Raw genomic sequence first — 23,527 nt, 5'->3', positions numbered from 1 at the left:
AGGTAACTTTACTAGGGTTTTAAGGATGTTTTAGAACTTCGTCAAAAGCGACACGAGGCATATCTTGTACCGAAACGTACCTTATGGCAAAGTGTTAGTTCACGTCGAAGAAAGCAACTAGTAAACACCACTGTCTGTCTGCTCTTGGGCTACTCTTTTCTGCTCTATGTGACTCTTACTGTAATGGTACGCATACAGTCTCAAAATGCAGACTGTGTTTTCGAGACAACGGCTCGCGAACACTGAATTCATGTATTCAAAATCCGGGCACAGTTGATACTTGGCTACTCTTGGCATGGATTTCCAAGAAGCCAGTTTAAAATGGAAATGAGTTATAAAAATGCTACATTATAATGTGGTGTTACATATAGAATGAAACTGGTTATCTCATTTTGTGAAAGTGAAATTGCTCCAATTTCCTATTCGGGCTTACCTATTTCATAATTTGCATATTTTTTTAACATATTGGGATACTTCTTGTAAGGTATATATAAAATATTAGGAGCATTCGATTGATAGTCGAAATACTGATATCATAGTTATAAGGTGAACAGGATCGAAAGGTATCAGTTGTTAGAAGATCAGATGCGACACTGACATCGATTGGCATCTTAGAAACAGATCTACTAGCTTAAAGTACATTTATGGCACTAACTATATTATTACAAACGTTAATCAAGTGGTTTATAATTAGAACTCCTTATGGCACGATGTACTGCTAGGATAATGAACTTTAAATTAAAATATTAATTATGTTTTATGTAAATTACTTCAACATTTTTTTTTTTAAATTTCAATTTTCTCTAGGTGGTACGTTATTCTAATCTTCTTTTTGTGGCTAACAAAGGAAACAAAATCAGGTACTTAACAACTGTTATTTCGAACACAGCCTAGCGTCAACGTATTGTAAATATATACTTTTTGGACTGATGTTTGTTTTGAATTTCGTGCAAAGCTACACATCAACGCTAGTCACCCTTAATTTTGCAATGTAAAACTAGAGGGAAGGCAGCTAGTCATCACCATCCACCGCCAACTCTTGGGCTACTCTTTTACCAACGAATAGTGGGATTGACTGTTACATTATAATATCCCATGGCTGAAAGGGTGAGCATGTTTTGTGTGACGTGACGGGAAATCGAATTCGCGACCCTCAGGTTGCAAGTCGAGTGCCCTAACCACCTGGCCATGCCTGGCGCCTTTAGATAGAACTGCACATGAATGAACCATGAGATAACAATGCTTCTCATTGCAGTGCCATTTCTTTGCTCCAAAGCCAAGTTGTAGATGTATGCGTAAACCAATTTAACATCAATTACTTTTAAGGATTAGGTTTTTTAGCACTAGATAAAATATTTTGTACTGTTTTAAACAGTAGATTTCTACAGTTTAACACTCATGAAAAACAATTACTCCGGCGTCAAGTGGCCTAAGTTTGTAACACATTTAGACCTATTTCTAACAAAAAAAGGTATCGAATTCCGTTTTTGTTTTCACACTTTTCTGATCAACCTAATATTTATTTATTTTTAAATTGATCTCCTTTTCATCACAAACTGTAATCTGTGTCTTTTTTTGTTGTTTATATTTTCCCTAGTTGTCTGTATACATTATTTTTTACGACCTACCATTCATGCCTGGGCGGTAAAAATTGGATTATAACGCTATAATTCGAAATTTGACTCAATCTGTAATGGACATCTGTAGTGGACACTGTACTTATAACCGAATGTATAGCATTATACGTATAAATAAACAAACAAATAATTTCTTAAGATAGTCTTGTTTCCGATATTTTTCCCTTGACGTTTCAAGAAGTTTTGTGGTTTCCCGAATTTAAAGAATATAAGACTCCAGGACGAGTCTTGTTTGTGGAAAGGAAAGAATGCGATAAGTTAAGTGTCTTTACTATCATTTGCTGGTGGGTTAACCCCTTAGGTTAATTAATAGAACATTCGCTTGGCATGCATTAAGTTTCGAATTCAGCTCTGACCCGTGGAAGAAAAACAACGACAAATAAACTGGAATACAGCTTCCCTATCTCTGTGATCTTGTATTTGCGCCAGATGTTACAACTTGAAATAATGGTGTCAGTATTAAGTTAGTTCTACGATCATGTTGATAACTTCGATTTGTCAGTGTGGTTGTTGTCTATTTGGATGTCTCTAATGGATGCTGATTGTGCCTCATTTGTAACGAAAGTATGGGAGTATTCACATTGGTTATTGAATTTATTAATTAGGCTAAATCAAGTACATATGATCATTGTTTGATCTAGATTCATTATATAGATGATAATTGTCTTATCTATATTAACTCTACGTTGGTACTGTTCAATTTGGCTTAATTTTATGTGACCATTGTTCTGTATGGATCCATTACATATAATTTATTTAATCTTAACTAACTATATGTATTGTGACTGTTTAATCTAGATTAATATATGGTTACTGTTGAACTTGGATTGATCATATGTAGCCATTGTTTAATCTGGTTTAATTATACAAAATTGTTGTTTAATTTAGGTTAATTTAATTACAATATGGTCATTATTTAATCTGAAGTCACTCCTTAATGAAATCTCTTATGCGAAAATGTTTCATTTTCAATGAAAAAGGGGATTGACAAAATATTGAGTAATTAACTCCCTTAATGTTGAGGAATGGAAGCCATTTTTTTCAATTTTTTTCTGGGGGAGAGGCTGTCATGTTCTGGTGGTTCTGGCATTCCACTCCTAGTCTGCATGGCGCGAGACCTATACCTGGCGCCAAACACGCTCGTCCCTTTCATCCATGGGGTGTTGTTATAGTGACAGTCCGTTCAGTTTTCTGCGGGTAAAGGATAGATTAGGAGTCTAATGCCATCTGATTGTCTTTCTTATGGTTTGAAGTTCCAAATTAGAAACGGTGACAAATACCAAAAGTGTCTTTGACACAAAGTTTTGTCTCAGATTCAGACGCTCCAAAAAATCCAACTTTCGCCAATCAGATCAGGTATCTTGATATTTTCCCAAGAAAATTGCTTCAGTTATTTACAGAAACGTGTGAAGGTTTAAACGTATTAAAGAATAGTTTATTTGTTGTTAAGCCCAAAAGTGCACAATATAATATCTGTGTACTGTGCCCACTGTGGGTATCGAACCCGATTTCTCGCGTTAAAAACCATGACTAGCTGCTGAGCCACCGAGAGGGTTAATACACAACAGAGGAGACAATGTAGCAGGTGTTTGTTGTTAACTTGCATTCATGTTTTGTTTTGATTTTTTACGCCAGAATTAAATTGATTTTTGTGCTTTTTCAGACTAGGGGAAAAATGTTTGAAATGCTTTGTATGTGATCATTAAGCACATAAGGGTGAGGCGCAGCTGTCGCGTTAGGGACGTTTACACATGAGTAGGAACTCTTCTCGGCCCTGAGCGATCGACAACATGCACCCCTTGCTGTCTTGTCTCTTGCAGTGGAAAGAAGATGAGGGGGTGGAAAAGAGGGGTAGTTAACTTCTACCCCAATCTCATTAGTCCTGACCCCAAAACATTCCCGGCACTTACAGTTGTTCTCGAGATGGGCGCTTGACACAAGTACTGTTTAAAAAAAAAAAAAAGCCAAAACACACATCTAGACATATCAAGATTTGTTGGATGGGTTTTATGACGGAAGTGATTTTCTCGCGTCGTAACTATCTTGGAAGTATTCTGAGCCTAGGATGGGACATATGGTGGGATCTTCAGCCCCTGGGTCGTGATAGTCTCGTTCCCATGGTGGTTGATGACACTATGATGTATGTACGTGTGTATTTATTTTTAGTTTCCTCACGTCTTCAAATTAAATAGAAGATTAATAATCCAGGTTTCAAGATATGATTAAAAAAAACAAAAAGGATGAAATTGTTTCATCCTTTATTTTCATATTCGTCATCATTGAGGATTTTATTATGAAGCTCAGAAGAGATCGAAAACCATTTGTTTTAGAGCTGGTTCTCAGGAGTGTACAATAGAACAATATTCACAAGAATTTTACATTTTGTAGGAATCGACCAATAAGAACTCGCATACGAATATCTTTTGAGGGTCGAATGCCATTCATCCGAGTTGATAATTTGCTCTAGAGATTTCATTTGTTGGTATAATAACGCGTTTGTTCTAATTCGCTAGGAATTTACAACTTCAACAATAAGATTCAGGTGGTAACTTGGCCTGTTTCTCATTCATCATTTAAGGTATCATTAACGCACGCCATGCTCTAATTCGCTAGGAATGTACAACTTAACTAAAAGAGATTTGGGTGATAACTTGGTCTTTTTTTTTCCATTCATCATTTTAGGTATCTAACACACGCCACGTTTAAATAACCACAGAGTAAAACTCAAAAATGAAAGAAAAGAATAAAAAAAAAAGCAGATATTCGGTGAACTGAACTCTTCCATGGTTTTGCTTTTAACAGTACGTGAAATATTAGGGTTCTCAGTATTTATCATAATGTTGTCACTCTTAGGTTTCACATGTCTCTTGGAAGGATTTCTCATTCTGGAAATTCCTACTAGTATCTTTATACATCAGTAAACTTTCTTGGGTTTGGTTAGAAGAGGAAAAGAGAGTTGACTCGTACAAGAGATAATGTATTCAGTTGTTACTGAGAAACATTTGTTTATATAAACCCACAAAATGGATTTTATTTCGTTAATGTATTTTTATAATATTGTATTTGATATTCTTGTTGTTGCATCTGTTGATATATTTTATGTTTACTCACTGTTTTGTTAAATGACTAGGAACTGAGCCAACAATTAAATAAATTGTGTTTGGCTGTAAAGTTACTGTTTATAAGTGAGTGTACAATTTTTATTTCCAGTTTGTGATCTTTAAAAAGAACTGGATTCTTGATGGATTATTGTTTATCAAAGGGATTATTTGTGGAAAATTAATTCTGCGATGGGTTTGGGAGCTAGTTGGTAGTTATCCCTTATGGAAGCAGCGAGTAAAATCTTTTTATTTCTTCTTGTTTATATTAAACCTTTCACAGATTAGCCTTCGGGTTTTCAATGTACGCTACACCCTTGCTTCCATAAAGGATAGTATATTAAAACTTTAATAGAGAACGCCATTTTCTACAGCTATACTTCTCTGTGGTATTGTTGTTATAACAGCTGTACGTTCTGTATTTTGAGAAACTTTTATAGCCTATAAAACTTCATTTGCTCTTTTTTTTTTTTTCCCCATTGAGGTTCACAGAATATCCTGCAACTGTGTTTTACACGTTAAGAAAAGCCAGAAAACAAACATTTATCAAAATAAACTAAGAATGCTTAGCATTTATGGGGAAGGGGGTATTTTCAATTACCAATAAGGCAACCTAAAATTATGTAGGCGTGTGAATAATGTTACGACCCGTGCCAAAATATTTTCAAGTTTACCTTTGGTCCAATTTGTGTTATGGAATAATGATTTAGGCACAAGTTGTAACATTATTTACACCTAAATTATTTTAGGTCATTTTATTGGTGATTCCAAAAGGATCTTAAAGAACAATCCATAAGTGTTTGTTATATACGAAGCACTAGTATAAGAGGCCTGACTGTATTTCTTTGGTTTCCTAGCCCAATCTGTGCTGATGAGCCTTGAATAAGCGAAACTGCAGTCCACATCAGAAGATAAGACCAATCAAAGAAAGCATTAAGCTTCTACGTCACAGGTTCTCTTTTCAATTTTATCTTTGATGTGAAAAAAATGTGTAACATATGTTCATATAAGATTATCTTGATAAAACTCTGTAATAACACAAGGGGAACCCTTGCATTCGCATTAATAATTCAATAGTTAAAGACCATAACTCTTACATATAGTTGCATAAAACAAACACAAGGAATAGCCACATATGCATTGTCAAATGCGAAGTGAAACATGTTTCGGTACATGTCAGTGGTATACCATTTATCATATACATATCAAGAACAGCCACACGTGCACCATGAATGAACAAATGGTCGGGTCTGCAGTACACACCAATGATACACCATTTGTCAAACACATTCCAAGAACAGCCACACGTGCACTTTCAATCATTAAATGCGTGACGTCTTAGTGCATATCATTGATAATACTGACTGTTTTTCACCTGATATAATGAAACAGGACCAACGTCTTCAGAAACATATGATGTCATCTGATGTTATTGAACACACCCAGTTATTACTTATGACGATCAACAACTAGAAGCAACAAACCAAAAAAATGTCTCGTTATTCATTGACAGTTACGACTGAATGTTCTATAGTCGATAAGCTAGGAATAAATGCAGTGGCGTAAGGGGGGTGCGAGGGAGAGGTCCACCCTAGTTGACAGTCAGGATGAGGGTGCCATCGGGAAAGCTGAAATATCAGTACAAATTTTCAAACCAAATGAAGAATTCTACAAAGTAAGAAAATAAAAATGTGCCTGTATGAAGATGTGTCAGTGCTTACATGCTTAATATAGTAAACATCATTTCAGAATTACATCAACAACTATAGTACTATTCCACACTTAATTAGTACTAATGATTATTGCCTTAGTCAAATCATCTTAGTTTAAGTATCTTTACAAGATAATTCAATTGAGAGATAGCAAGAATTGGACAATGGTGATAAATCTTCTAAAAGCAGTGAAACTGTTGAAGAAGGAAACACCAGCAGAAGAAAGACTCTGAAGAAGAAGAGATCGATAGATTTTCAATTTATTCTGATGTCGCTGCTTGGCTAATCATGGTTCCAAATTACTTAAGAGTTTATCTTAATAAGAGGGGAAGTGAACTCTTCCAAAATAAAGATAGACCTTTTAGTGCAGTTCAAAGAGAAGGAGAGAAATCCAAAGGGAAGAGTTGTCAGCTGACCACTGCATGGTTCTATGAGGCTCTGCCAAATGGGGAGAAAGTTTTGAGAATATGGACGGTATTTTCTTCATCAAAAGAATTTTGCTGCAGACTGTTTACTCTTAATGACAAAGGAATTGGAATGTCCAGTTTTGTTATTGAGTTTCAACTATGGTGGAAGCTAAACCCAAAGATTCTGACTATGATCAGCATCTATCATGCCTGATCTTGAGAACAGGGTTTAATCTAAAAAAAAACCAACAATTAAGTTTACCAAGCAGCATTGGTAAAGGATATAAAGAATGGGGGGGGGATATTTCACATCGCCTCTTGGACGTAGCTTTGTTTCTGGCTCACCAGAATCTCCCTTTTCGTGTTCACAAAAAGGACATGTCATCAGCAAATAAAGGAAACTACATGGAATTGGAAGAGTTGCTGTCAAATTATGATCCAGTTTTGAAAGAACATTTTGGAAGAATTAAGCATTCTATCCCATTTGAGAGAAAAGTAGCTTCATATTTATCTATAAAGATTCAGAACGAGTAACTACGTCAAAGAGAAAATAGTGGCTGGTATCAAAAAAGGAAATTATTTTGGGATTCTTTTTCACAGCACTTCTGATGTATCCCACACTAATCAGATATGTGAAGTTTTCAGATATGTCCATATTGAATGTGACAAAGTTAAAGTAAAGGAATAATTCTTGGCTTTCTTTCCTATTGCCCGAAAGACTGCTTCCGAGTTCATTGAGGGAACCCTGAGACATCGGGAGAGGGATGGACTGGACATAAACCTGTGGTCAAGGACATGGCAACGCTGCAACTATGGCTGCGATTTATGGTGATGTTCAATCAAAGATCAGAGAGATTAACCCCAAGGCTTTGTTCGTGCCTTGTGCAAATCAATCTCTGAACCGTTGCAGAGTGCACTCATTTGGAAAATGTATTCGTGACTTTTTTGCGGAATCTTGGAAGAGGGTCTATTCCTTCTTTTCAATCTCATCTCATCGGTGGGAAATGCTGATGGAGAATGTAGGCATGACAATCAAAAGATTTTCCCAGACCATATAGATTGTTAATCATGACGCTGTGAATCCAGTGACGGCAAATTTGGAGAAGCTGACATCAACTCTTGCGATCCCCAAGAAAATGTGGACAAAAGTGGATCACTCAGATTTTGCTGTTTACTGTATGTGATTTCTCTTTTTGGAGTTACCTATCTTTCTGGTGTGAAGTCCTGGAAAAAAAAATCAGTCTTACCCAAAAGTATTTGCAAAATTTGGAATCAGCCTTGAAAAATGCATTGGGAAACTCCAAGCTCTAAAACTAGTTCTTGAAGATCAGCGCAATGAAACTTTGGAGAGGACCATTCTTTATGCAATTACAAAGTGTGAAGAAATGGATATTTCTATCGATAGAAGAGGGGAGAGTAAAGGCTTCGAAAAAAAGATGCCAGAAGGATGCTGGTCTCACATTGACAGAGGAACTAAAAAAAGTTGTGTTTTAATATTTTGGTCGTTTTCGTCAAGGGCAATGGATCATATTCTGTCAATTTTTGCAACAGAAGAAAACTTTGGAAGTGTATTTCAAATGTGACTCAGATTTTCGATGAATTCGCTGATGAAGAAATATATCAGTGTGCAAATTGGACGATTTCGGAGACATTTGGAAGCTGTCAAAATCAGCGTTGAAGAGGCAGAGAAATAGATACTATTGCAGTTTTTGGAGTTTATTGAGAAATTAGAATTTTGTAAATCACTGTCAAGCTTGTCACTGAGTTTGAGATTCTTGACTGTTTGTGTGTCTATTGCTTCATGTGAAAAGTTTTTTCCAAACTGAACTTGATAAAAAAAAAATCCTTTCACTCGAACATAAGTCAGACAAGATTGACAAATCTGGCTTTACTTTCAATTGAACACGAATATGCAAAGAAGGGGAATTTTGATGAGGTTATTGATCAATTTGTAGAAATTGTGATTCGAAAACGGAGACTATGAATCTTTTCTGTGTACCTTTTGAAGAAATGGCTGAGCGTTCAGAGTGGATTTCCTGTGTTTTTGTGTAAAATAAAATGCAGTACTGCACTATTTAAAATATACTTGCAAACAGAATATATTTCTGTGTGTGTGTAAATTTTAAAATTATTTATAGGGGTGCGGAAAAAAGGATCAGCCCCGGGAGCCAAATACTTTAGGTACGCCCCTGAGTAAATGTCAACGGGAGGGTTTTTTTTTCTGTGGGTTTATTATTCGGCCACATATGAAGGGTACAGATGCTCTAAAACTGAAATATAATTTTATTACAAGCATTATTACCGTATGTAATTTTATTATTTCCAGACTTTCTGTTACCTCCCTCCAATGGCACAGCATCACGATACTCGTAGTGTGCAGGCCACAGATAGTCCTTTGTGTAGCTTTGTGTTTGTTTAATAATAAACAAATAATCTTATTTCAATACAACATCCAATTTTTTATACATCACTAAAGATATTAGGGTAAGGGAGAGACACTATACTTAGCTTTGTTTAATATTTAGCGTTTCTTCCTCCCCTTTTTGAGGTAGAAATTGAGAAAGCTTGACAGCATGCAGAGCATCAGTCATACGAGTCTTTCTTTTTAATATGCAGATATTACAAAATTACAAGCCATATTGAGGTTATATAGACTCAAACCACTGGAGTAGAAAAAGAACACAAAAACTATTGGACAATGGAAATAATACGAAACGCAGTAGTTTTGTTAAAACTCGCGTACTTTAAAATGATAATCTCAGAAACGACTTCTTTTACAGGAGCGACACCTCACTTGATGCACGTTGAGATGTGCAAGTTTTATTGAGTAAAGTTTGAATGTAGTACATTGTTTCAAAGCCGTATTACAAGACGTATCAGTCGCTTTAAACCCAAACTGGTATTGATTATATTATCCCTGTTTTAACGAAATGAGATTGATTTCAATAAAGTATGTATCAGGGTGCAGAATACTGCAAGGAAGAAGAATCATTGTACAAAACAAATGATGACTTCAGTCGTTTCATTCATGCTGCTAATTAGAAACGGAAGAAAGCTCATTAGGGCATTTTGTGACAGTTTTCACATGAATTATATTCAACGCAAGAGACCAACTTGTATCGGCCATATGCTGTCAGTAAGTACACTGTACAGAACAATATATAATTGGAATTTATGTTACAGCCATGGCTAGACAAAATCATACAAACAGAATGTTATAAAATCATGTCAGTCGCCCACTTAATTTATGTCATCTAAACCATCGTGATGTGAGTTATAAATGACTGGTTATTTAGTCTACACTTGTAAATGAACTTTTGACAAAGCTGATTTTGCATCTTGGTTATTGTGGTTCATCATATTCTATTTATATGTGAATCATGGTCACTTTATGAGTCCTTTGTAAAGTTTTTCTTTTTAGTGTGATTAGACTTTTAATAATGAGAACTTTCTCCACAAGTTAGCCCTAAAGTAAATGGAAACCATTGTGACCTTATATTTCTATTACTTTCGTACTTTTTCTGTGTCATTATTTCCTTTCTTTCTAGAAAATATGTATGCTAGCTCGTAAGCGGATCCAAGGGTTATAATTATTTTGTAACGATTATGTGTTTAACAGTTTTGCAGCGAGTGTATTAACAGGATATTTTGTGAAACAGCTGTTATTTAGTATTTAAATATCTATGACTTAGAGGAACATTCTTGATCATTTCCGGTCGCAATTACTCCTTTAATGAATTAAGCGCGCGTGTGTGTGTGTGTGTGTTTTCTTATGACAAAGTCACATCGGGATATCTGCTGAGTTTACCGAGGGGAATCGAACTCCTAATTTCAACCTTGTAAACCAATAGACTTACCGTTGTACTAGCGCGGGACAATGAATTACACATCATGTCGAAAAGAAAACATACTGAAATGAAACGGTGTTCGCTTGTTTTATTTTGACTGACGACAACCATACTCGCAGCAAAATTACAAAAAAAATGAAATGGTTGTTTTACTGTTGCATGACTTTAAACAATTTTTAATGTATATCTAAAGTATTTCTCACTGAACTAAGCACAACTAGAAATATTTCAACATCGGGTATTGATGTTCCAATCAAGTATAGTAGCGCCATCTATTAGCTGACCTTGAATTGTGCGCAGAAAATGGTAGATAGTCTTTCGTATAAATAAATTACTAGGACTAGCTAGAATGGCGAAAGTTTCTACGATGAAAATTTACTGATTTATCATTTTAATTTTAAAGTATATTACCTCCGTTCCAGTAAAAGACAAATATCTGACAAATAAAAATAAACTTTTGACATATGTTTCATACCCGAAAGGTGTGTGTTTTCTTAGAGCAAAGCCACATGGGCTATCTGCTGAGCCCACCGAGGGGAATCGAACCCCTCCTTTTACCATTGTAAATTTGGAGACATACCGCTGTACTAACGGGGGACCGCTCGAAACGGGTTTTGTTGATAGAAAAGTATTGAAGAGTCTCTTTGAAGGTTTATTGAAGCCCTTAGAGCAGTGGTTCCCAACCTTTTTTATGCCCCGCACCCCTAAAAAATTTTAATGTGTTCTCGCACCCATCACAGTTATTATTTATTTAAGAACAAAGGTGAAGGTGGCCAAAATAAATGTTATCTCGCACCCCCTGGAACGCTATCTCACACACCCAAGGGGTGCGAGCGTCCCTGGTTGGGAACCATTGCCTTAGAGGTACTTATCTTACAATTATATTTTAATGCTTATTGATACCATATATTTTTTAAAATCACTATCTTATAGTTGTTATACGTTTCCAAGTATCTTAATATAGACGCTAAAAATCGACAGTTAGGTCCAGAATTTAAATATGCTTCGTTCGCGATGTACTGTTTTACCCGCTAGGGGAATAAAATATTACACACTTTCCGTAATTTGTGGCAGTGGACCCGACGTTTTGTTAACAGTGTAAGGTTGATTTAAAAGGAAGAGTTGATTCTGTAATGGAAGAGAAAACAAAAATAGGTGAAATAACGAAAACAAAGGAGTGGCTTTTTACATAACTTAAAAAAATAATTAACAAGAATGTATTCAATAATTCATTAATACTTTCTTCAGATTTTCATGGTTCAAAAAAGAAACACATGGTGGCCAGAGCACAAAATAGTCCGTTGTGTAACTTCGTGCTTAATTACAAACAAAACAACAATAAAAAAATCAAAAAGAAAAAGAGGGAGAAAAGAGTGAACGTATTTTGACAATATTAATACCACCAATTAGAAGTATCGACATAATTTTGACAATATTCATACCACCAATTAGAAGAATCGACATAATTTTGACAATATTGATACCACCAATTAGCAGTATCGATGATAAGCAAGCTGTTGTCCTCTTAAGAAAATATAAAGGTAAACCAGAGTTTCCCAGAGTATGTACGAATGATGTAACATATCTTTAAGTTTTTAGATATAACATTATCGTAAATCTGTAATGGATTATAACCCTTAAGATCCTGGAGCAAAATGTATGTTTATGTTAATAATGTGCCTTTCCTCATCGATGGTCTAACGGCATGTCTGAGGGCTTATAACGCCAAAAATCGAGTTTTGATACCCACAGTCAGTAGAGCAAAACGTTAAGAAATGCATTCTTTCGTTATAAATATTATCGAATTACGTTATTGTTAAGACTCAATTTGCCAACTTCTGTTTTATATACTTTTACTAGGAATGGATGATTTTCTTTTTGCTTTTCACAATATCCATTAAGAAGCAAAACGGAACGTTCGGTGAAAATGATTAATTTTCTATGTGTAATACATAATGGTCCCCAACATCAATTAGTGGGACTAATGAAAATGTTGACGTCAGTTTTGCTTCCATTTATTTGTCTCTTAGTAGGGGGCTGTGTGGCCAACAGAATAATGGAGGTTTGTGAAATCGGGTGCACGTGGACTTAAGACAAAGGTGTTTAAAAATCTTTTGTAGTCCGCATGTAATTCGTGGTTTAGCATATACTGATCAAACTTCTAATTATGGACACAGATTCTGTGTTTCTATTGTTACGTGAAAGTTCATGAGACCAATATATGGTTATGGAAAAGTTTCAAGTATGAATATTCATGTCTTAATAAGCGTCTGATCATCTCGTCGGTGTAGGCCGAGCGTGGCCAACTTGTTAGTGTGCCATATTGTAAATCCGAATATCTATGGTACGCGTCCTTTGTGGAGAACCGCAATCCACATTTTCATGGCTGGGGGTGCGTTATAAAAGTGGCGGTCAAATCCTACTGTTTGATTAGTGTATCCCGCTGTTTAGCCCAAGAGCTGGTTATGGGTGCTATTGACTAGTTGCTTGATCTCTGGTTTATCTTTAGGAATTTGGGACGATCAGCGATGACATCATCCGAAAAAATAAAAGTACTCGTTAGTGCAAGCTAACCATCGGAAGTATTGTCTTAAGATACGTGTTACTGTCTGACAGGAAGGGAGTCACGTATTTGTTCATTTACTAATCCAATTAATTTTATTTCTAACACTAATGCTGTATAGATACGTACAGAGAACACATGTGAACAACAAATCATTATCTTATATCAGCTTTGATTTCCACATTTATATTGGAATAATTCAAACGACGAAAATCTTAGAAACGCAAGTATTTCTTTTTAACGCCGAGATTGGATTTATTTCCTGCAAACTCAAGTATATTGAGTTCTAAACAAGAGCTGTTTAACATAAAAGCGTACAGAGAAATAATGGTATGTTAAACTATAAGTGTCTTTTTGCTTCCTGCCGTAGCAAATAATTTAATATCATATGTAGTTTGTATCTTAGACGCAACAATACAATGTTTTAAATTTCTAAGGGAATTCTGTTGAGAAACCGATAAATGCGATTCGACTCGTGCTAATTCAGCCGTGGAGCTTACTTTCGTATGGCATGAACGGTGTTGTTTGCTATTGTCTGTTGTATCCAATATCATCTTGAACATATAATTATGTTGCGGCTTTCACATAGATGGTGATACTTCTGGATTCATATAATCCTTTCTGGGAGTTATAGATACTGTGGATCGTGAAAGCTGTTTTTGTGCTTTCAAAGAGCCAACACCAGTCTGAAACGTTTTATCTACGTTTTTTATTTTAACAGTCCACTGGATACAGCCATATTTATTTTAACAGTCCACTGGATACAGGCATATTTATTTTCCTGCTTAACGATTTCATTTTTTCTTACAGATGCATCAGTACTGTTCATTTTTACTTAATTTATCACATCGAGTGAAAGCAATTATTAATATCTTTTTACCGTCACCAGCACGGTTGACAAATAATTTTATTTTCAGTTTTCCGCTGTAAATGGCCCAACATGGCAAGGTGGTTAGGGCGCTCGAATCGTAATCTGAGGGTCGTTGGTTCAAATCACCGTCGCACCAAACATGTTAGCCCTTTCAGCTGTGGAGGCGTTATAATATCGGTCAATCCCACTATTCGTTGGTAAAAGAGTAGCCCAAGAGTTGGCGGTGGGTGGTGATGACTTGTTGCCTTTCCTTTAATTTTACACTGCTGAATTAGGGACGACTAGCGCAGATAGCCCTTGTATAGTTTTGCGTGAAATTAAAACCAAACCAAATCAAACCCACTGTTCGTTGGCTAAAAAAAATAGTCCAAGAGTTGGCGGTGGGTGGCATTCTCTAGATTTTTGTTTACTACTAAATTAGGGACGGCTAACGCAGATAGCCCTCGTGTAGCTTTACACAAAACTGAAAAGATACAAACAAAATACACTTGCTCTTTTACACCTAGAACTTTTATAAGGTAACAGTGAATTTGTTTTAATCTGAAAGCTGGAACGTCCTAACTGTACTCGTGCATTAATTAGATCGACTTAACGCAAAACAGAACTTCAAAAAGTTCTTTTTTGTGTGTTTGTTGATAATTTATTTCACTGTGACGTATATAATGGTTTTTTACTAATAAACTATGTTTGAAAAATAAAACTTATTTAACTATATGAATATTGCTCTTCAAGAGGCTTTATGTTAACCTCCAGACATGTAGTTCCTCCCGATGGCATTGCGTTTGAAATGGCTAGTAATCGCCTAGAGTCATATATTTACCTACATTACCTAGGATATGGGTTGGTCCTGTGCCTGAGCTCTGGATTTGAGAGCAGAATTCGAATCCATGTGATATCACAAAACCTTCTCCGCTCTTTAATCTGGGGGCAGGTGGTATAGAGCTACTGACTGGGTTGTATTTCCTCATATCAGTAGTTTAAAATTAGGGATGGCGGCGGTTAGTTTTAGTACATTTGCCATAAAAATAAACAATATCTTTTATAATCTAATGTGTGGAATAAATTGGTGTAGGTTTTGATGTTTATTCTTTAGCATTATATATTAAATTTTGTTATTAAGCGATAAAATATAAGATTATATAAATAGTGTCGTTTATTGAGAATGAATGAGGATCCTTGGCATGTTACACATGATATCCACGATTTTGAATAAATAAATGATCCGTCCATTTGCCAATTCACGTAGCGCAAAAACAATCTTTTTAAAACTTCCACGTTTATTTCAAGGGCTGAATAGAAATATACCTTTAAACTCGTGTTTAGCACTCATGTATTTGTGGGTTGTGCTTTGCAATATTGATATTGTATCACCCCTAACAAACTCTCTTAAAAAATATATTATAAACTTGGAAAAAGATGTAACAAATAATTCCTTTTGTGCTGTCTGTCTTACATTGCTCCAGTGGTAAGCTTGAGGCCTAATAACGCTAACATTGTGGTTTGGTCATCACGATGGGCATAACATGGGCAACTCATTGTGTAGTTTTTGTGCTAAAAAACAAACAAATTAATTCACTCTCTGTGTTTTTAATATAAAATCATATTATGCTATCTGCTGTGTTTATCGATTGCAATCGAATTCCTGATTTTAATGTAAATTCCAGCGGAGGACGAATTCATTTTAGTGATAACACATTCATTTTGGAAAGCAAAACTATTTGGATTTCATAGAAGTTGTATATATGAAACTTGAATAACTTTGAGTAATTTGATAAGCATTTCATGTTTTATTCATGATAGTTCCTTAAACACCTATACATATAGATACTCATTGTTTTATGCTTATATCCAAATAAAATCTTTGAATATTCTAACAATTTTAGATGTCAATTCGTGAAATCGTAACTGACCTACAGAAACCTTGTAGGTCAAACAACCCAACGTGTTATGACGTCTTCCTACACCACTGGATGCTGTGTGTGACTGACAGTTGAGGTTATGGTTATCTGTTATCTTGCTCCTTCCATGTTATTAGGCTGACAATTTCTATTCTTTAGGATTCTCACTATTCGTTTTGATGCTACCTTTTCTATAAACTTTGTTTGACATTGCTATTACTCTACATCCTGTCAGTGTAAGATGCTTATTGACAATAATGATATTGAGCATTCGCTGAAGCTCTTTTCTATTCCTTTCTCCATCAATGACATTTTAATATTTTCAGATAGGTTTGTTTTCTCATCCATGGGGAATGGGGAAGAGTTTTAAGAATCTGGTGCAGAACACCTCTTTATTGCTCGAAGAATTATCTCCAATTCACTAATACTGTGAGTCAGCTCCATGCTGAAATCTCGTTAATTCACTAACACTGTGAGTCAGCTCCATGCTGAAATCTCGTTAATTCACTAACACTGTGAGTCAGCTCCATGCTGAAATCTCGTTAATTCACTAACACTGTGAGTCAGCTCCATGCTGAACTCGCGTTAATTCACTAACACTGTGAGTCAGCTCCATGCTGAACTCGCGTTAATTCACTAACACTGTGAGTCAGCTCCATGCTGAACTCGCGTTAATTCACTAACACTGTGAGTCAGCTCCATGCTGAACTCGCGTTAATTCACTAACACTGAGTCAGCTCCATGCTGAACTCGCGTTAATTCACTAACACTGTGAGTCAGCTCCATGCTGAACTCGCGTTAATTCACTAATACTGTGAGTCAGCTCCATGCTGAACTCGCGTTAATTCACTAACACTGTGAGTCAGCTCCATGCTGAACTCGCGTTAATTCACTAACACTGTGAGTCAGCTCCATGCTGAACTCGCGTTAATTCACTAACACTGTGAGTCAGCTCCATGCTGAACTCGCGTTCATTCACTAACACTGTGAGTCAGCTCCATGCTGAACTCGCGTTAATTCACTAACACTGTGAGTCAGCTCCATGCTGAACTCGCGTTAATTCACTAACACTGTGAGTCAGCTCCATGCTGAACTCGCGTTCATTCACTAACACTGTGAGTCAGCTCCATGCTGAACTCGCGTTCATTCACTAATACTGTGAGTCAGCTCCATGCTGAATTCGCGTTCATTCACTAATACTGTGAGTCAGCTCCATGCTGAACTCGCGTTCATTCACTAACACTGTGAGTCAGCTCCATGCTGAACTCGCGTTCATTCACTAACACTGTGAGTCAGCTCCATGCTGAACTCGCGTTCATTCACTAACACTGTGAGTCAGCTCCATGCTGAACTCGCGTTCATTCACTAACACTGTGAGTCAGCTCCATGCTGAACTCGCGTTCATTCACTAACACTGTGAGTCAGCTCCATGCTGAACTCGCGTTCATTCACTAACACTGTGAGTCAGCTCCATGCTGAACTCGCGTTCATTCACTAACACTGTGAGTCAGCTCCATGCTGAACTCGCGTTCATTCACTAACACTGTGAGTCAGCTCCATGCTGAACTCGCGTTCATTCACTAACACTGTGAGTCAGCTCCATGCTGAACTCGCGTTCATTCACTAACACTGTGAGTCAGCTCCATGCTGAACTCGCGTTCATTCACTAACACTGTGAGTCAGCTCCATGCTGAACTCGCGTTCATTCACTAACACTGTGAGTCAGCTCCATGCTGAACTCGCGTTCATTCACTAACACTGTGAGTCAGCTCCATGCTGAACTCGCGTTCATTCACTAATACTGTGAGTCAGCTCCATGCTGAACTCGCGTTCATTCAATAATACTGTGAGTCAGCTCCATGCTGAACTCTCGTTAATTCTTGTCATGCCCGTCTTAGAGAAACCAGTGTTATCTCATAGGTGCGTCACACATTACCATTTTCATCATCAGTTTTAAACGATTCACCATTCAGTCCTTAACATACATCTATCAGATATTCTTTTCATAATATTTGCCAGTTTACAAAACTGGTTTAATATACTTTGCATCCATTGGATTACACTGTTGACAGCAATTGTCCATTTCTTGCTTGATTGCAGCGTATGCTTTATTGGCTTCAATTTTCTATTTCCATCTTGCCTGTTTTTTGAGACTCTCATTTAGATTTATTGTGACTGCTTTCTAAAACGCACCCATTTCTTACCATCCTCATTCATTCAGTCACGTGGATCATGTTCTTTATGGAAGCCTGTAGCTCAAAAGTTTATAAGAAGGGTTTATTAAGTTTATTTACTTAACTCGGTGAAAGTAGCAGGTGGAACTGTCTATGTCTGAGTCAGAATCATCCTCTATTTTTGCTATTCTTGTGAGAGGCATAATTACTGAGTATAATGCGTAGATGGTTTGAAGCGCCTCATCCAAAGATCATCCGCTCACATTTCAGCCACACAGGCCTCCGGACTTTAAAATCGATTGTAATAACGAGACCTCTGCTTATATTTACAAGAGCACTGAACAAACTAAAATTAAAGAATGGGTTAAACATTTGCTAAGTTTATTTTTATTTGACGGGGATGGTGTTTCGAGCCAGAGCTAATCGTTGGATCGTATAATTTACAACCAATCTGTTTGTATGGTGTATGATCTTCAGGCTAGCTGACAGTCTCTGTTCTCACTGTGTTCTGTATTGGACATAAATAAACGATGGCTAAAAATATTTTGATGCCTTTGCTATACGCTTTCTCCAGTAACATTGTTTGTGTGACATTATGATATTATTGTTCTTATCCGATAGTTTTCCAGTGATGACTATTTTAATTTTGTGGCTCCGAACGTTCCACTATATATTCTCAACACTTCCCTATCTTTCTTTTCCTCGCCTTCGTGCATTTCCCCTTCTTCCCTTCTCCCTCGAGGTACGTACGTCATTCACGATTTAAGTTGTGTGAACTCGTACTTTAATGTTCACACTGCAGTGACAACCGTTAACTTGGAGTTGGAATCAGATCGATCGCACGCAGCCGCTGTTTCTCACTGCCTATGTCAGGCAAACAGACATCTCACGTCTGTTGAAGTCAGGGTGTAGGACTCCCTTCCCTAGATGTAAAACCTATAGTGTTATAGTTGACAGCATATTGCTACTTATATGTATGTATGTGTGTGTGTTTTTATTTAGTTATTTTTACTTTATAAATATATGTTTTCATTTTTATTTTATCTAACCTTTCACCGTTTCGTTCATTTCTTTCATTGTAAATAAGAGGGGATAATGTCTTAAAAATCTCTACAAAAGAACAGATAAACATAAGATCAAACTAAGTATATTAGTATATTAATCTAATACAACTTAATTTCATATTTTTGTTTTTTTTCTTGCACTGAATATAGATATTGTAATATTTAGTGAAAGTAACAGCACTGTTCCATATTGTCGTTGTTTGTCACTTAGCAAGGAGATACACAAAGGATTATCTGCGCTCTGTCCACCACGGGTATCGAAACCCGATTTCTAGCAACGTGAGTCCTCAGACATATCGCTGCACTACTAGAGGGCGTATTGTTCCATTTTTACTATCTCTCTACTCCCATAGTAACTTTTTAACAATGAACTAATAAGCTTAAATTCTATCTAATAATCTCCGAATTTTTTGACACAGAAGCTGCAAGGCGCAGACCTAATCCATTTGTGCTTTCAAATAAGCATTTTCTGAGAAGTTTTAAAGCAAATGCCAGAGGAAGAACAATTTAGCTTTGTTTCCTTTGTCATTATTAGCTACCAGGCTTATCAGACAAAACTCGACATAAATTTGAGGCAAGTATGATATAACTTAAAGTATTGCCAAACTTGTCTCTTAAACTTTCACTTTTAGTAGTACAGTTGGTATCCTAAGTCTCGCTGTGACTGGAGTATAGAGAAGTTATTCAAATTATTCAAACAATTTTAGTCATATCCAGTCATGATGTATTTAATATGCGCGACAGTTAAATACAAAAACGAGAAGGCCCGGCATAGCCAGATGGTTAAGGATACTCGTCTCGTAATTGGAGGGTCGTGGGTTCGAATCCCCGTTGCACCCAACATGTTTGTCCATGCAGCCATGGGGACGTTATTTACTGGTACAGGAGTAACCAAACAGTCGTCAATAATTTTGTACTTACATTTAAAGGATTTTGGAGATTTACCACGTCATTATAGTCAGTGTTACCACGCCTGTTCTTACTTTATATCTGACGACCATGCATCTTTGTGAAAGCCCTGCTACACTGTTTAAATTGCAAAAGACGTGTTATAATGCTATAATGTTTGAAGCATCCCACTCCTTCCTGCAAGACTTCCATAAGTCATCTGGTTTGGTTTGTTTTGAATTTCGCGCAAAGCTACTCAAGGGCTAGCTGGGCTAGCCGTTTCTAATTTAGCAGTATAAGACTAGAGGGAAGACAGCTAGTTACCACCACCCACCGCCAACTCTTGGGCTACTCTTTTACCAACGAACAGTGGGATTGACCGTCACATTATAACGCCCCTACGGCTGAAAGAGCGAGCATGTTTAGTGCGACGGGGATTCGAACCCGCGACCCTCAGATTACGAGTCGAACTCCATAACCCACCTGGCCTTGCCGGGCCAAACCATCTTGTATAAGGAGATGATGGTGTTTAGCACCCATTTTAAAGGTCCGATAGCAAAGAAATCCATAGATACTGCATCTGACGACTTGACTGACTTGACTCTTTTATTTTTCATTTTCTAGTGGCGTGGGTGAGTGAGTGTGAGTGTTTTCTTATAGCAAAGCTACATCGGACTATATGCTGAGTCCACCGAAGGAAATCGAACCCCTAATTTTAGCGTTGTAAATCCGTAGACTTACCGCTGTAGCAGTGGGGAACCTAGTTGCGTAGAAACGACTTGTGTCATTTTTCCAGATGGTAATTATTCTTGATTATGTTGCATTCTGTTGCCTGGTCCACATGGACGGTTTTTGTTGCTGTCTTTTATTACTTCTCACTTCTAACAGTTCGCTGCTCTTCATTCACTAAAGTCGGGGTATAATTTGTTATAGTTTTTTTCTGAATGGTTCTGGTACCTTAGATTAATTCATGTTTTTTGTTTTCAGTGCCACTGAGTAAATGAATATTTCCCTGTTGGAAATTCTAAATCCCCGATCTGAACACATTTTATGGTGTGTATACGAATAAATTGCACCGGAAAGAGTTGTTTCGTACCGTTCCATAAAGCGATCATTTTAAGTTGGCATTGCACAATTTTTGAAACGCCAACTAAACTAAATGTAGTTTTGATACAACCAGTTCCATCGAGATTTTATATTGGTTGTAGTTATCACATTACTTACATATTCAAGATCGTTTTAATATAACCTTTTCAACCTTCTGCACATTTTTGTTAGTCATATATATTTGACTGATATTTTGATATATAACAAAGTTAGAATACCATCAAAGTTTTAATTCTCAAAAGTTAAGAAATGACCTGTCTCATTTGCATTATTCCCACTTTGAATATCGACGAAATTGTTAGGAGGGTGTATGTTTATGGGTAGAATAATTATTCGCTTTTACGTAGATAAGGTTGTACAATACCTACCAGCATTCGAAGGTTTCGACTAACCCACCGATTCTGACAAATGGAAAACAGTTCGGTGTACCCATAGGTTTATAATAATCACAGATGCTTAAACGTGTAGCACGAATGTTTCAAAGAGAATTGAATCAGTTAGAAGCTATGTCGTCATGTCGTTGCGGTTCAAGATATTGTGTGTTTTTCTTATAGCAAAGCCACATCAGACTATCCGCTGAGCCCACCGAGGGGAATCGAACAGCTAATTTTAGCATTGTAAATCCGTAGACTTGCCACTGTACTAGCGGGAGGCTTAAGGATATTGCCTGTAAATATCTGTATATGAAATCGTGTCGTCGACATTCATACAAATGTGTAGCATAAATGTTTGAAGGAGAATTACATTAGCGGAAACGTAATTGTTTGTTTGTTTTTTGAATTTCGCGCAAAGCTACACGAGGGCTATCTGCGCTAGCCGTCCCTAATTTAACAGCGTAAGACTAGAGTGAAGGAGCTAGTCCTCACCACCCACCGCCAACTCTTTGGCTACTCTTTTACCAACGAATAGTGGGATTGACCTAACATTATAACGCCCTCACGGTTGAAAGGGCGAGCATGTTTGGTGTGACGGGGATTTGAACTCGCGATTCACGGATTACGAGTCGAGTGTCTTATCCACTTGACCATACCACGCCGAAACGCAACTGAAGACACGGATTTTAAGATCTTATCCATAAACCTTTTTGTAGGAAATCGTATTCTCTAAATTCATATTTTTGGATTTTACTGTTGTAAATCCTTAAACCTACTCTTTATCGCTTGAAGGACCAGAGGAGATACAGTAACGTCTTTAACCAATTTTGTGACTTACTCTAATAAACATGGTATAGCAAAATAATTGTCATATTTTATCTTGATTAATTACCAAAAATTCCACATCATTTCATAATTCCGTTTATAAGCTGTAACATATTAAGTAATATCTCTAGTAACAAAATATGCAATATGCTATTACGTCAGTGAGACTGCAGTTTGTAATGCGTAGTGGAGATATTATTATGAAATGCATTTCGATTTCCTTTCATAAGACAGACTTTTCGAAATGAGACTTGTTGACACATATAGATAAGACGATCGGTTGCTATAGGAACAATACAGTTAACAGCCACAAGTATTTGTTATTTTGTTTATCGAAGGTAAAAGATTATACAAGGAAAGCCTTTCAAAAGAAGAAAGTAGATAGTTTTAGATACTGAATCCAGAAGTTTTTTTAATTTTTTTTGTTGAAATCAATACGTTTATTTATATTTAGTATAACACCACTCACTGGGTCGACCTTTTAAGTGGCACAGCGATAAGTCTGCGGATTTATAAGGCTAAAAACCAGGGTTTTAATACCCGTGAAGCACAGCACAGATAGCCCATTGTGAAAGTTTGTTTAATTACATGCAAACAAACTACTGAGTCGACGTTTTATAAAATACATTACTGCGTTTATCTGTTGCTTAGTTTTCTAACTCTTCTGTTATATAGAATATTACACGTCTAGTTTAAAACTGTTAACGTCGATTAAAAATACACTTTGGTCTGTAATATGTACGAAATGGTAATTTATAAAAACTTCTGTTCTGAGGTCTGAGCCTATAGAAACTTTTATATTCCGTCTGACAAATCTTAGCATTATGTTTCATGTGTCCATGTATATACTGCAGTTTCCATGCATTCTCAGAGTTCCAAAGAACCCAACACATGCATTCTTATATTACACTCTCCCTTAGAGGATAATTTATATCACCATCCACTTGCTCTAACTGGTTTCTTTGTTTCTGTCTAGTGATAAAAAGATGTAATATTCATAACTGCCGGCTTTGATTCTCCTTTGGTGACCAATAAACTGGTTTCTTTGTTTCCTTGTAGTG

At 36.5% G+C, this 23,527-nt stretch overlaps 1 protein-coding gene across 36 annotated transcripts in view; it reads left to right on the top strand.

Annotated features, from left to right (window-relative positions):
* The window catches only part of LOC143238328 (protein phosphatase EYA1-like), a 241,022-nt gene that overhangs the window by 135,035 nt on the left and 82,460 nt on the right, over positions 1 to 23,527 (top strand). For 19 of the 36 annotated variants that reach the window (XR_013020530.1, XR_013020529.1, XM_076478438.1 and 16 more), the window contains one exon: positions 5,593 to 5,687. The exons of the other annotated variants lie outside the window; for them this stretch is intronic. The gene's annotated coding sequence lies outside the window, so the exon portion shown is untranslated. The remainder of the gene's footprint in view (positions 1 to 5,592; positions 5,688 to 23,527) is intronic. 36 annotated transcript variants of the gene reach the window in all.

Source organism: Tachypleus tridentatus, chromosome 13, assembly GCF_004210375.1.
Source record: "Tachypleus tridentatus isolate NWPU-2018 chromosome 13, ASM421037v1, whole genome shotgun sequence".
NCBI lineage: Eukaryota > Metazoa > Arthropoda > Merostomata > Xiphosura > Limulidae > Tachypleus > Tachypleus tridentatus.
This window is presented reverse-complemented; position numbering and strand designations above follow the sequence as displayed.